The sequence below is a fragment of the Saccostrea cucullata genome, unplaced genomic scaffold, assembly GCF_032062105.1.
Source record: "Saccostrea cucullata isolate Sc308-1 unplaced genomic scaffold, CSIRO_AGI_Scuc_v1 ctg15607, whole genome shotgun sequence".
Lineage (NCBI taxonomy): Eukaryota > Metazoa > Mollusca > Bivalvia > Ostreida > Ostreidae > Saccostrea > Saccostrea cuccullata.
Genome location: NW_026918853.1, coordinates 1 through 13,367, shown reverse-complemented (window position 1 = coordinate 13,367; position 13,367 = coordinate 1). Strand labels below are relative to the sequence as shown.

At 31.7% G+C, this 13,367-nt stretch overlaps 1 pseudogene; it reads right to left on the bottom strand.

The window, feature by feature from the left end:
* Positions 1-1,116: 1,116 nt before the first annotated feature.
* LOC134272530 (RNA cytidine acetyltransferase-like) lies at positions 1,117-12,810 on the bottom strand (annotated as a pseudogene).
* Positions 12,811-13,367: the final 557 nt, after the last annotated feature.

Below are 13,367 nucleotides of genomic sequence, written 5' to 3'. Positions count from 1 at the left end.
TGACATCGAAATCAAAAACCGATGCACAGAATTATGTATCTTACTTAGTCTACTTGTGTGCCAAGTCATATTGAAATCAGTCCAAAACTGAGGAGGAGTAGCATTTTGAAAAATTGTTTGTGGACAGACGGACGGACGATGGACGCATTACTATCGCATAAGCTCTTCTGGTCTCTGACCTTTGAAAAAAATAAAATTATCAATTATATCTAATTTTGAAGATAATTCAAACCCGAGTATTTTTTCCATTAGTAGAACCCTAGTCATAATATATATTTTTTGAAAATTAAGAAATTAATTGAATAATCTATAGTATTTTTATATCAATATGCATATTTAAAGAATAAAGGAAAATCAGATATTTTTAAAGATTTTTTTAAAGGAAGTTTAGTAACGAAGGCTAAAATATTGTCCGTGTACAGGTATAAGTACTTTGTTGTGAAAAAAAAAATGCTCGGGTTTGTTCATGAGATATAAGCGATAAAATTAATTTTTCGAAGGTGATTTCATGCAGTATCAACATAGGATTATTTTTTGTGTGACCTAACAAAAATTATTTTTTTAACTTTTGAATTTTGATATCTTTTAAAAGAAAAAGACTTTGGGGATATAATTTGACAAAAGTTGAAACAATTTATGGACAATTATTTTTCAGGAAGAAAAACTAATATATATTTTTTCGCAATTAGAATCGGACTAAGCGGCTTTAAATGTTGTTTCACTCTTTTCTTAAATGTTGTTTCAGAGTTATAACAAGTCATGTGACAATGATAAGGATCTTTGCTTTTCTGGCACTTTTTATTTTATTTTACACTTTGCTTGCTTTACAATTTTAGTTTTACAAAACCTGAGTACCAATACTTTTCAGAAATCTTTTGATTTATTTAACAAATATTATATAAGAAATATATGATTATGACTCATTTCATCTCTTTAATATTAAGAATATACATGGAAAAGCCTGAACATTTATTTCATCCTTTTTGAATAAAAGGTCTCATTAGTAACTCCTCATAAGAGTACATGTACTAACTTTAAAATATCCCCAGATGTCCCAATTCAATGCAGTGATTCAACATGTACATGACATATAATTAAGACAAAATACTATAGACATCAACTTTTGTGTTTTTTCTTAATTTTCTCTTTACCAGATCCTTCTAGCAATGCAATAGCGTCCTCTGTTTTCCTTTTCTTCTCTTGTAATGATCTGAAATAATCATAAAATAAAGATAATTTTTGATATATATGTTTTTTGAAAAAAATAACCACTCTTGAACCCCACTTTTAAAATTCCCTTCGTTTACAGCTTGAGATTGCTACAGAGATCCCCTTTTACACAAGATACATGTAATTCTGAGTGTCCCCTTGATGCTGATCATCTTTGACCCTGACCCAAGGGCCTGCTTCCACTCCTGCTCTGACCCCTTTATTTTATACTGGGACAGGTCAAGGTCCTTCAGAAAAGCCAGTTCCTTCCTCTGGGCTGCCTCAACCTCCTCTGCTGCTGCTGTCTGTAAAATAAAGAGTTCATCTGACATTAAATAAATTTATTGGATGTTGTCTATAGGCTAAAATAATCTGCATTGTATACAGAAGTCATGTTCTTTAGGAATTACATACTGGTATTTTTCCCACACAAACATAATTCAGGGACAGTACTGAGTGTTTGTACTGAGTTTATTATCTCCTTGATAGAAAACCTTCATGTCTGTAACTGATTACTTTACTGCCTGGATGTAGAACTTACCAGTTCCTCCTCCATAGACTGCTCTGTGGGCTGCAGTGTTATCTCCTTCCTCTCTATCATATCTTTCTCTACATCCTCCTCCATTACTTCATTCAGACTCTGATGTACGTACAACAACATTTCAATAATATGCAGATACTTAATATCAAAGAGCGAACAAGGCAAAACTTGCTTGGAAAATGATCTTCCTAATCAAAATACTTGTAACATCATTTAATACACATGAAGATGATTACTTACGTGGACAACTTTGCGGATGATCCTGTTGAAGAGACCCAGTAATTGGCTGGAGGGAAGATCAAGCTCTTTCTCCAGATCTTCCACAGTTTTGTGCTGCAATCCCAACCCAAGCAGCAAAGCCTTAAAAAACAAGAAAATTAATAATAAATGACTACCAAATTATGATCTAAAAATCACTTGTGTTTTCATTAAAAAGGGTTTTAATTTAAATAAAATAAACATAAAAGCTACCCAATCCATAATTTAAATTTTTAAGAAAATTAACAAAGCCTTTCAATTTTTTTTTTCCTCAACAGTGTTTGTTTGAAATCAGTGCCTTACACTCTGTACGATGCTGAGTTGAACATTGATCTGATTCAGGAAGTAGAGACGACTGATGGCTGTGGCAGAGGCATCCATTATCATGTATGTCATCAAGACTGTCTGGTGGCAGAGCTCAAGTTGCCTTGATTGGCTACTCAGCAAGTACAACTCTAGTTCTTGTACCGACAAATCTACAAAAGAGATGGACAAACACAATGAGCTTTCTTCCATAAATATCACCAATGATTGGTATCATGGGTAATACAAGATAATGTGAATAAAGATGATGTTATTTAATAAAACATACTTGATTTGCCAGATTTGAACTGTTTCTGCTCCAGAATGCTTAGAGCCATGGACGGTGTGAAATTTCTGAACTGGTATGCTAGCAGGGACACAATTGCCTTCTGAAATCTGTAGAAATGTCAAAATATACAGTAAAACTCGGTTATAGCGAGTTCTGTACCTTAATCAATTCGCTATATCCGTCAATTCATTATATCCGTATAACGAATTCGTATAACTATATATAGCGAATTCGCAATATACATGTTTTCCCTTAAGTATTACTAAGAAATATGCTAGGGAAGCAAATATTTCAAAACATATCTTCGATAACTAAGATTTTATTATGAATTGAATTTTATATACAAATTCTTTACGGAAATTAAGTCAGTTAAATTTATCAATTTTTAAAATAATCTTTGAAAGTTCGTTATAAAAGATGTAAATTTCATTATATTTAACCTCAACGGGACTCAAAATCAGTTCGCTATATCCGTAAATTCGTTATATCAGAGTTCGTTATAACCGTAAAATTTTACAAAGATTTGTTAGGAAATTTGCTGGGGACCCAGAAAAACTTCGCTATATCCGTGAATTCACTATATCCGTGTTCGTACTAAACGAGTTTTACTGTATTAAACAAACACATAATATTCTACAACGATAACTCGCTTTTAATTTCTGCATAAAAGTGATTCATTTTAAAATCTTCAGTTTATACATACAAGCTTAATTGACTGGTCTGACTTATTTATTACACATAGTTTGTGATTACAAATTTTTAAAAGTTGATATGGACCACCTTGATTTAAGGAAGAATTATTTGTAGCTCTATATGTGTTGCTTCATATCTCTAAGTGAAAATAAATCTTAATGTTTGATTGAATGAGTATAGTGACATATTTCTAAAGAAAAAAAAAGTATTTTAAGCTATGAGAAACCGTTGGAGCAGTTTGTCAGATTTTTTTTTTTCATTAGAGTAATAACTATGGAAAATGTTAGATACATGTACATGTTTGCTAAAACAGATAATACAACCTCAACTCATAATTGCACAGCAGTTCATATATCCATGAGGAGCAAGATGACAACAAAAAATAAGTTATACCTATACATCAAGTATAAAAACTAAAACCCAATATCTATATATTAGTACAAATGCTCCTTATATAAGGATTTTCGGTGTACCTTTCCAGAAGGCTTGTAGCCATGACTCTTGTTTCCTTTCCTCCTCCCCCTCCTCTTCGGTCAACAGGTGTAACATGATACAAGAGTGTTCACCTGTCAGGTCATTCTATCAAGAAAATAAATGTGTACATTATTTCTTGGAAGGTCTTTATAATACACCAAACCATCTAGTCCTAACAATTGTTAAAATTTAAGAATAAAAAAAGCAACAAATGCTTTAAACTTACAGGTGTTTGTCTTAAGTACACAGGTGCAAATCCATTTTTCTTCCAGAACCTAAAAATATTCACCACAAAATTAATTCTTTCATTTCTTGCATCCAAGTATACATGCCTGTATATAGATACAACAATTTAAAAAAAAAATACAAATACAAACATGACAATATAAAACAAATTAAATATTCTAGTACGGGGAAAACAATTTTTTTTCATTTGCTTACTTGAGAAACCTGATGTCAATCCAAAGAGACCCCCAAAGTAATCCAGTTTTTCTGGTTTTCTTTCACTCAGCTTCATCAACAGTGGAGGTAGATTTTTCCTGGGAGTCACTCTTTCCTAAGTAAGTTCACCTCCTGTTTCATTATAATATGCAAAAATTTTATAAAGTGTCTTGATTCTAAAACCTGTATCTCTAAGTATAAAAACCAAAATTTTTTAACTTTATCATGTAGCATATCAATTTTTGATAGTAATGATGATTTTGCAGCCTAACAAGTGATGCTGTACATGTATTACAATTGTTCGTACCTGGTCATCTATGACATTGGTCTCCGGCTCTGTGTCTCAGACTCGGAAACCCCCACCACCTCCCCTTTATAGTACTGCTTTAACAAAGACAAAGCTCTGCTGCCATAACCCATCTTAAATAACAATGGTCAAAATAAAAGCTTTGAACCTAATATCTACATTGTTACTAAAAATATATTTTGTGGAAAATTTTTCTGCAGTTGATAAAATATTTTGTAGTCTGAAATTTAAATATTACATGGAGAACATGAATTTAAGGGCTCTTATAATCATAAACGATAAAAAAATTTTTAACTCCCATGAAAATTAGCGTTTTCACAGTACGAAGCATATTTAAGAGTCAAAATCAGAAAGCATCGAGCATTGAATGGAAAGTCAAAATTTTATTTTTTCAAAACTTTGGTATATGAAAGATTTTGTCTTACCTAATGCAAAAACACAATTAAAATTTTTTTAACGTATGGGGGAAACGGGGATCCAAGGAAATTCATTTCCTAAAAAGGGGTTTTATAAACCATAAAATCAATGATTTTTAGACATTTTTCTACGAATATGTTTTTAAAACGTAAAGATAAGGTATTTTGGTTACTTTATTTGTTAAAAGATGGAATTATTTTATTCCCCAAAAATAGGAAAAACAAAATTTCTGTAGTGTATTGTTGCCATGACAAGGGGAAAAAAAACATGGCGTCAATGCTTATTAATTTGAAAAAAGTTACATATGTTTATCACTTTATTAAAAATTACAACCACTGCTGGAAAAATGAATGGTATGATCTTGTTGGGGGTTATCTATATGTCATATCTAACAATAAAATTTGCAGGCAACTTTAGCAGAAAAAAGTTACAAATGGTTAAAATGTGTGAAAATCGGGTATTTAAAAGCTTTTTTGAAGGGGTGGGGGAAATTTTGAAACATTTTCAGGTCCATTATATTGGCCATTTGGTTCTGATCAAATTAAGCATACTATATCTTTACTATTGTTAATAAATAAATGCAATTCAATTTCAAAAGGAATTTTATATTCCTCACAAAGGAAATTTGGGAAAAGGGGGGGGGGGGTTTCCCTTTTGTCCACCGATCCATATGTTTGTTAAATTTTGACTTGTCCATAACATTTCAATAAAGTGCCACGAAAGTTATACTTGATATTAAATTGTTTGCGATCGAGAGTGTGTCTAAAACTTGACTCAAGGTCATTTGAAAAAGTTAAAGGTCATTGGAGAAGAAAAGTGCAACCTTTGCCCATTCGTAACATTTAATGAAAAGACTTGGTTTCATTTTGGGGAAATTATTTTTAAGCTTAGGTTTGTCATTACCTTGACCAAAATTCATTTGAACATGTTTGGCCTTGACTCAAGGACATAGCTTTTTCAAGATCACTGCAGTAAAAGTGTACTGTATGGTTTGGCACATTTACATATTTAACTTCGAATAAAGGGAAAATTAGATTGTGCTCAACACAACGGTTTTACTACCTATGACTTGATATTTGCAAGCAATTATGCACATCGCACAGAAAATTTTAAAAGGTTTCAAATTAGTATTTAGACCTTTTTAGTAATAAAAAACATTTAATGCAATAGCAGGAAGGTTTTATTTTATAGCTTTTAAATAATTTTTGTTTATAAAAAGAGTCACATACACCCATAATTATATTAAAAGTAAAACCATGTCAATAGGATTAGCATGGTTTTGGGGGTTGGGGGGGGGAAAACATCCCCCACCCAATTTTTTTTTAAGTCCCCTTATTTAACCACCCCCCCCCCCCCCCCACGAGTTTGCCTTCCGGTCCGTCTTTCTGTCTGTCTGGAACGCTTGTTTCCAACATATTCAGAACCCTCTGAGCTTTTGCAATGAAATTTAGCATAGCAACAGTTACTCCCAATGGACTAAAAAAGAGCCCTATTGATTATGTGGTCAAAAAGTCAAAGGTCAAGGTCATACATAAGCAAATTCTGTCTGTTATAACATTTTCCCTTTTCCCAAAAGATCCTAGAACCATTTGAGCTATTCAAAAATTTTCATAGAAACTCCCCGTGGCCTTATGAAGACCCTTATTGATTTTAGGAAAAAGGTAAAGATAAAGTTCGAAATTTAACTTTCTCTTTGGGGTTAACACTATCATTTCCGGGCAATATTTCAAGAAGATTTTGAACTTATACATGTATGTGACTTCATATTTGCATATAATTATCGAAATTTAACAGTTCCGTGGCGCAGGGGCAACCCCCGTCAACGCGAGGCACGGGCTACTTGGACACATTTTTTTTTTCCCAATTTTTTTTTTATAAATTAGTTTTCAGCATGGAAAAAAAAATTATGAGGTCTAGCTTGTACAAACTCATAAAATCATCATTACGTTGTGATAAATAATCCACATAAAAATTTTCTATACACATAATCAAATCATTATAAAATATTAATATTTTATTTGCTTCAGTATACATGTATACTTTTAAAAAATTTACAAATTAAAAGTGACCCCCCCCCCCCCCCCCCCCCCCTGCGCATGGTTTACTTTTTCCCTAAGCGGTAGACACAAATTTCTTAGCTTGTTAAAAAAATGCTAACAGACAAACAAAGAATGTTACTTTTGGATTGAACATTTTTATTTGTCCACTTTCATGAATACACTGTAAATTTATGACTTTTTCTGGATCCCCGGCTTAACACTATCCACTCATTCCAGCATCAATGGTCTGTACTGTAATGATGATTCTCATAATGATAATCTGAAAAAATGATAAAATCAAAATGTAATTATATTATACAGCTTTGCCTTCAGATACTTACTAAGAACCATTTCTAGTTGAGCTTGAGCAATGATGATGAATGCAAAGCATGTTTATTGGAATCAATTAAATTCCAAAGAGATCCAAGGTTTGTTTATCATTTTATTTTAAAAAGTTAATGTTTTTATAAAAGTATTATTTAAGTTTTTCCCGCCCAATTTTAAAAACAGCTATCTGATTCTGTTTCTGCTTTTTCCAGTTTGGCTTCAAAGTGGCGAATTTCATTCTAAAAAAAAAGTATACAACACAAAGTTGGGGGATTGATTTTAGATATTATTTAAATTTATAAACTTGTAAAAAAGGTAATTGGTTCTAGGTTTTGTCAAAACTCTAAATTGTGGTTTTCGTTTCTTTCCAATAACCCCCCCCCCCCAAAAAAAAAAAGTATAGAAATTCTTTTCAAAATTTTATGTGCTGAAATTCTAATATGCTTATAATTTGAACCTAGTTGACTTAACCTTTTTCTTTTTTTATGCGTCATAACAAAAGTCATTCCATTTTACAAATATTTCATAAAAGTGTTGATTTTCATAAATTTTTTATGTAAAAAAAAAGGTATTATCTTAAATGGTAAATAAAGAAACTATTACTATATACAGAATTTTTTTTTTACCCACCATCACTCAAGTTATAATCATTATAGCTGGTGAGTGACTTGGTTACACACATGCTTTGAATACAACAAATCAAAATTAAACTAAATTCAAATTAAACTTTATAATTTGGGATACAGTTATCATGAGTTATGTAACTATCATGACCAACTTTTTCACGTTCGGCCCGCAGAAACAATCTAGTTGGGAATTTAATTTCATTTTATCAATTAAGTTTAATATCGGAATATTATCGGGGAGGGGGAGGGGGAACCCCCCCCTCTTGGTTCCTCGGGACATGCATAATCTTTTCTTTTTTTTAAAAAAACAAAGTAATGCTAACATATAACTTATAATCAATCAGAATTAAATTGAAATGTGCAAAAAAAACACTTGCCAAGTGTTACAATTTTCCTGCATGGTTAATTTTTTTTAACATTTTTCAGAAAATGTTGTAATGGTAAATTTTAAAAAATTTAGTCACTAACCGTAATTAAGACTCATGAAAACAAAACTGAGGCTCAGACTGCTCCAAGTTTGTATTTTCTTCTAGTCTTCTTTCACTGTTATTGAAAACAATGTAAGCAAACTACCGTTTATTCCTCCATGTTAGAAGCTATACCAAAAGGGGGGTAATTTGAAAAAAAAAGAAAAAATTATGGATTTAAATCAGTTATCATATATAAATGCTTTAGTTGTGCAGATTTTTTTTATTTTTTTTGAAAAATACTGTTTAAAATATTTTATGTTGATAAGCTTTAATGTGGTTGTAGATTTCTATAAAGTACTTCAAATTTGCTGTTTTTTAAAACAAAATAAACCTCCAAAAACTAGTTATATTTATCAAAAAGGGGAAGAGAATTTCAAAAAAAACAGCTGCTAAAATAGAGTAATTTATATAAATAAAATAATAATTTAAAAAGCTTTTTTTAATGACTAGTAATAAAAAAAATATTTGTTTAACCATAATTAAGTGTCATGATGAAATACAAAACATGCTATCTGAAAGGGCTGGTTTCCATAGAAAAACCAAAAATTATTTTTTGCTTGCTTTTTTCATATTCCCTTTGTTCTGAAAATTTATATAAGTTTTTTCCAAATCTGTTTCTATGCCACTTTCCACATTTTTTAACTGAATGCTCGATGCTTGCTGATTTTGACTTTAACATTTTACTGGTGAAAAAAAACTTTGCAAAAAGTGCTTACTTTGGAAAATTTGTGAAATGTGATTTTCATTAAATTTTACCACTGACTATAGTTGGATGTGTGGCTATCCTTTAAACTCGTGCCCCTGACAGCCCGGGAAAATCATGATCTTGAAACTTTAAATTAGAAATCAACTTGATTATAAAAATATGAGACAATGAAGGACAAACATGAACCCGAGATAATTTTTCATCATTATGATTAACAGAGAGAGTTTATAATTTTATCTTTAAAACTGAATTTTGGCTGCAACAGACAAACCTGTTGGGATATTGTCCAAGGATCAAATCACCAGAAACTCTTTTTCCCCCTTCAAACTGTTCATGATAGAAGCTTTAGAAATCTCTCCTTCCAAACACACCTAAAACAGAGGCAAACTTTAAAAAACAATGTATTACAATTACTTTCTAGAAATCTTTTACATCTGTTGTCTATTCCATGTACTACCTATACATCACAATCTTTTAAAAAAAATTTGTCATAAAAGAATGAATGGACAATTACCTGAAGCACACAGAGGACCTCTGGGAGTGATGTCTGATTTGGGTCGACTGGACCAAGCAGTGCAAAGATATGGTGAGCAGGTGCATCTGACAGTAACTGTAGGTCATTAGGAGTGTTCTAAAATGACAAGTACATTGTAGATCAAAAAAGAGAATTTTAAATGTGTATCCTCATTAGAAAGAATTATTTATCTTTACAATCAATGAATAAATGTTTAACAGAAAATAAAAAGTGTTAATACAAAGAGAATTACTTTAAAAATTAAACTATGAACATTTTTGTATCAAGTTAAATGAAAGCACTTTAAAAAGAATGTATTTTTCTGCAGTTTGTACTAAAACTAACCTTATAGTGAGATGACACATACAGAGCCATTATTCTGTGAAGGAAGGCTTCAGACGCCTTGTGATAGGAGAACAGAGTGTCCCTGTTAATGTAATACAGGTCACAAGATTCAGGGAGAGGGCAGCCTGAGGAAATTCTGGTGACATTTGCAGCATCCAGACAGAGCAAGTCATACAGCCACTGTTCTACCGGATCACCATTGGCGTACCTTATAGATTCATTAAGGACCACTTCATGAAGAACACGACCTTAAATCAAATGTCAGAGAATACACACAATTAACAAAAAATTAAGTAAACCCTCATCATTTTTTCATATCTCTTTAATGGTATTTCATTATTTGCTTGTTGTCATCCAAAATCTGTTTTGTTACCAGAATCAAGTGTAGATGTGTACATTCTTTGACTTCAGAGGTGACATATCCCCCTACCTGAGGCAGATGACACACCCTCCCCTTTCTTGGTCATGTTGAGTGTCTTCTGGACTTCTGCTGAACTTCCTCCAGTATGTACTAGACTGCTGCCTCAGTTGCTGGACGAGCTTTAGTGACAAGGAGCGACCTGTGCCTTCATATCTACAAAACAATGTCTCATTTAGACATACATGTATATACACTTTCATTATAACAATAACCTTACAATTTTTTGACTATTTTGTAAATATCTTTTGTGATTGAGAAGACTTGAATGACCAACTGTATTTTGGTACAAAATGTTTAAATGTAGTAGAAAAAAAATAATCTATAGATCTACAGAGTAACTGTTTTAGTTTACCCATTGATAGTTGAGGACATGAACACCAGGTATGGTCCTAGAAGATTCTTCACCAAAGGAAGAGGTATGGCTGCTGCCTCATCTATACACACTAATTCAGCCTGTCCTAGTTTGTGGGCATCCGTTGGGTGGATGTACTGTTAGAGATAAATATAATTCTGTTACATTATAAGCTTACAAGATGTAGTTAACATTTAGATCAGAAAGTAGATATTGCAAAAGTGATACCTGTATGGTTTGCCTGTGTTCTCTAAAATGTTTACTCTTACAATAGCTTTGTTGAAGTCTGGGTTTGTGGACTGAATTATTTCATAATCCATATGTTCCTGGAAAAAAAAAACCCAATTCAAATTGATGAAATAAAGTGACTACTGAGTCTGAAAGGTCTATTGTTGGGTAATAATTACACAGAATAATACCTGGTACTCTAGAGCATCAAATCCTTTGAAGACAAACTCAAACAAAGTTTTCAAATTTTCTGGACTAGGTGCAGTGACAAATATATTGGAGTACCTGAAAATCATTAGGAAAAGACTCATATACCTGTAGTTATTTAAAGTTTCAATACATGTATTAACTAAAAATATAAGAATACCATTCTTTGCAACATGTCATTTTCTTTTCTATTTTGTACATGAATTTTGCAAAGTTCATGTAAATAGACACAGTTTTTGTGAAAAAAAGAAAAAAAAAATGACCATACCCAAATCCTACAGCAGTTGATAGGGCCAGCCCCAGAGCTGCTGACTTGCCACGCCCCCTAGCTGCAGTCATAATCACAGTACTTCTCAGTGTCTTTTCAGATATTGCTTCAATGAACTTTAGAAGTGCTTTACCCTATCAAAATAATACAGGTGTATGATAAAATGGTACAAGTATGATGGTTAACAGTAATATTCAACCCCTGAGACTGTAACCTACCAGTACATGTTCAAGTTCATGTAAGCAAGAAAACATCATAAAAGGAAAGGAAATCACTTGAAAAGAACTTGGAATGCATTTCCCTAAAAACTTACTAATTAACTGACACATTAGCCACAGAGAAGTTAATGTACATACGTAAAATTTGTATAATTTCCACTTAGATATCCAATTGCAGGAGTTTTATTTTGCACATAGTCTATCCAGTATTTCCATACAGTATTTAAATTGAGCCTTTTATACATGATTTATTGACTGACCTGGTCCAGAGTTTTACAGCAGTTGACGATGGCTCCTACAGGCTGAGTGTCCTGTAACGATTCCTTCAGATCCTTCAACTCCACCTCTCTGGCCGGCACATCTTCCTGTCAACATCAAAATACAACAGGGTTCCACTGATTTACACAAAATAAATGCTACAATAATGAGTTTGGCTTTTTTGAATTCTTTTAGGTGAAATAATTTCTAGAAACTGCTGTTGGGATCCCTAAAAAATTCATTACTCTATGAATTAATATCACTTATTTGCTGTACGTGACTATTTTCAACCCTGTGACGATCTGTCAGGCTTACTAGGAATTATTATTAACTAATTTAAATCCATCATTCTCTCCCTTAAGCTGTTAAATTGTAAAATGTTCCCTGGCTTAGCATTACTCACAATAGACTTAGCAGGAACAGGTTGGATGTTGAGCATGTGTGATGATATAGGTAGAATGTTAAACTGGTCATCAATGACTATACAATTCTTGCAGGAGGCCAGTGAAAGTAAAAATCTGAAATGTGAAACAAAATTGTTACTGTTTGAACAAACTGATACATATGTGGTACACAAAACAATATTTTTAAAAAAAATTAAATAAGCTATATTGAACAGCTAGAGACAGTATTTAAAATGTGGTGAACAATTTATGCATTAGTATGTTTATAATTTATCAATTTTTAAGAATAATTTTAATCCTCTGGTTGGTAGGTCTAAGTCCCTTTATACTGTTATTGTATTTCTATTTGAGTTCATGTTTGTTGTTTAGTCTTACTGACTTAGGTTCCTAGTAGAATTAAATTTGTTTCTTTTCAAAATATTTTCAACAATACCTTTCATTAAATCTTCCAACAATATCTTGATGAGCCTCTGTCCTGAATCTTGAATGTACATCCTTTAGGAAAACAAAAAACTTATTAGAAGTATAACATTACTTAAATCCACATAAAATATATTCATTGATGTAGAAACAAAATATATACTGTAAATGTATGTATGCACAGCCAAATTAAAATAATGAGATAAACCTAGTTTCACAATTGATAAACTAGGTTTATCGACTGTAAACTATAGTTTACAAACCGTAAACTATAGTTAACGATTCGTTAAGTATAGTTTTCATTTAAAAAATATTTAACGGTCGTTAACTTAAATTTACAATGCTAATCTAAGTTTATCTGTCTGAATAAAGCGTTAAAAATCATTTTGTTGATAAAAAAGATTCACGTTTGTAAATATAGTTTATAATCGTAAACTATAGTTAAGAGTTGTTAATCAAGTTTTTTAAAAATAAACTATTTTATCAAATCGTTAAAATAAGTTAAAGGTTTGTAAACTATAGTTTACAAATCGTGAAACTGTATTTATCAAATTCCCCAAATTTTTCAATTGCAAATGATTGTTTTCAAGTAAAATAGTTTACGGTTGTGAAACATAATTTTGGCGGTTTTT